The following is a 2500-nucleotide window of genomic DNA, read 5'->3' as shown; positions in this document are numbered from 1 at the left end:
TAGTATTCGGAGTTCTAGCGGGCCTCCCGTTGCTTCCAACAACCCAAGAGTCCATAGTATTCGGAGTTCTCGCGTGGCCTCCCATTGATTCAAACAACCCAAAAGTCCATCTTCTTCGCAGTTCAACATCGCCTCCCTCGTTTCCAACAGGCCCAAAGGTCGTCTTCTTCGCAGATCCACGAAGAGCTCATCACGATTTGCCACATTCCATTTCCCACGGGTTGTCAACAACACTTTCTCACACTTCCCGCAATCGAGTACGTGCATGACATGCCAAAGCACATCTTATTTGCCTTCCATCGCACTCAAGACGACGGGTTGTGGAAGAACGATATTGTTCACAACAAGTTCAAGGACAACGTCTCAATCAAGGGACACAACCGAATTATGTTGACTGGGTCGCTAAAGTAAACCCGAGTTCATATAATGCACCGCATCCAAAAGAACTAGCCACAACACGTGCATCACTGAGATGTTTCACTAGATGGAACACGTGCGTGACATTAGGATCCTCCAACACCTCTTCGTGATGGAAAGATAGAATTCGAAGCAACCACAGAAGTACCGTCTAGTGGGTAGGCAACACAGGGACTGATCAACCAATATCACCCAAGGCAACGGGTGAAAATGGAAGAGATGCATGCTTGACCGTTCGATACGCAAGGCATGGAGCCAGCCAGCAAGTGCATCTCGATTACAACTCACACACCCTCACGTTCGCAAGACACCACACCACAAGACGGTCCACCCCCACCTACCATGGGCAAGCAAGCAAATGGAAACATCAAGTGACGCAGGGTCAAGCATCGCTAGGCATGAAAATAACTTTCCACAATATCCGAGGGACTAGCTGCCGAGCTAACCAACGATCAGTGACGACCGTGTGTTGGTATTAATAAAGCTCAACAACTATGAAGAGGCTAGTTGTGCCATGATAAACATGCTAACGCACGCACCACGTGAGGGGGAGGCCTCATCAAGCTCCCTTTAAAACCTGCCAGTGTGGAGCTGGCCGGCTCAAGGAGCACTCCCCCCTATAAGAGGTTAATATGCAAAAGGCAAAATTGTACAAGTAGATACACTTTTTTTGAGCAGACATAAGTCCATATCTCGGGCTATACTTCGAATTTTGATGCGATTTTTTGCAGTAATTCGTAGAATAATGGTATCTCCTTGCTCACCAAATTTCATAATTTTTCTCGAAGGGAACTATTTTTTTATTTTTTTTACTTACCGGGTATGTGTAAAATCGGGAAAAATAGAAAGCACATGTAGACTTCGAATTACCTCATTTTTTCCAGTCCACCACTAAACAATATCAGGAACCTCCCCACAAAATTTCATTCAGTTTGGCCAAGGTCTTAAATTTGACAAATTTTGGCACCAACCTATCTAGTCGCGGTGCACCGACCAACTTGGCCAAGTGCAAAATGCATCCAATTCAAAACTTTTGTGCACCAACACTTTTACAGTACTCATTTGGGGGCATTTGGAGGCCTTTCCAACCCTCACATCTCAAAACCACGAATTTCATTTTTTCACAAATCTCCCCACCAAGCCATCTAGCTATGCCGTGGTGCACCGCCAACCTTGGCCATGTGCAAAACCCTCCGAACTCAAAACTTTCGTGCACCAAGAATTTCATGGTATTCATTTGGGGGCATTTGGAGGCCATTCCAACCCTCACATCTCAAAAACCACGAATTTCATTTTTTCACAAAACTCCCCACCAAGCCATTTAGCTATGCCGCGGTGCACCGCCAACCTTGGCCATGTGCAAAACCCTCCGAACTCAAAACTTTCGTGCACCAAGAATTTCATGGTATTCATTTGGGGACATTTGGAGGCCATTCCAACCCTCACATCTCAAAAACCACGAATTTCATTTTTTCACAAAACTCCACACAAGCCATCTAGCTATGCCGCGGTGCACCGACCAACTTGGCCATGTGCAAAACCCTCCGAACTCAAAACTTTCGTGCACCAAGAATTTCATGGTATTCATTTGGGGACATTTGGAGGCCATTCCAACCCTCACATCTCAAAAACCACGAATTTCATTTTTTCACAAAACTCCACACAAGCCATCTAGCTATGCCGCGGTGCACCGACCAACTTGGCCATGTGCAAAACCCTCCGAACTCAAAACTTTCGTGCACCAAGAATTTCATGGTATTCATTTGGGGACATTTGGAGGCCATTCCAACCCTCACACCTCAAAAACGAATTTCATTTTTTTTTCAAAAACTCCACACAAGCCATCTAGCTATGCCGCGGTGCACCGACCAACTTGGCCATGTGCAAAACCCTCCGAACTCAAAACTTTCGTGCACCAAGAATTTCATGGTATTCATTTGGGGACATTTGGAGGCCATTCCAACCCTCACACCTCAAAAACCACGAATTTCATTTTTTCACAAAACCTTCTAGCTATGCCGCGGTGCACCGACCAACTTGGCCATGTGCAAAACCCTCCGAACTCAAAACTTTCGTGCACCAA

Source organism: Vigna unguiculata, unplaced genomic scaffold (genome assembly GCF_004118075.2).
Source record: "Vigna unguiculata cultivar IT97K-499-35 unplaced genomic scaffold, ASM411807v1 contig_14, whole genome shotgun sequence".
Classification (NCBI taxonomy): domain Eukaryota; kingdom Viridiplantae; phylum Streptophyta; class Magnoliopsida; order Fabales; family Fabaceae; genus Vigna; species Vigna unguiculata.
This window is presented reverse-complemented; position numbering follows the sequence as displayed.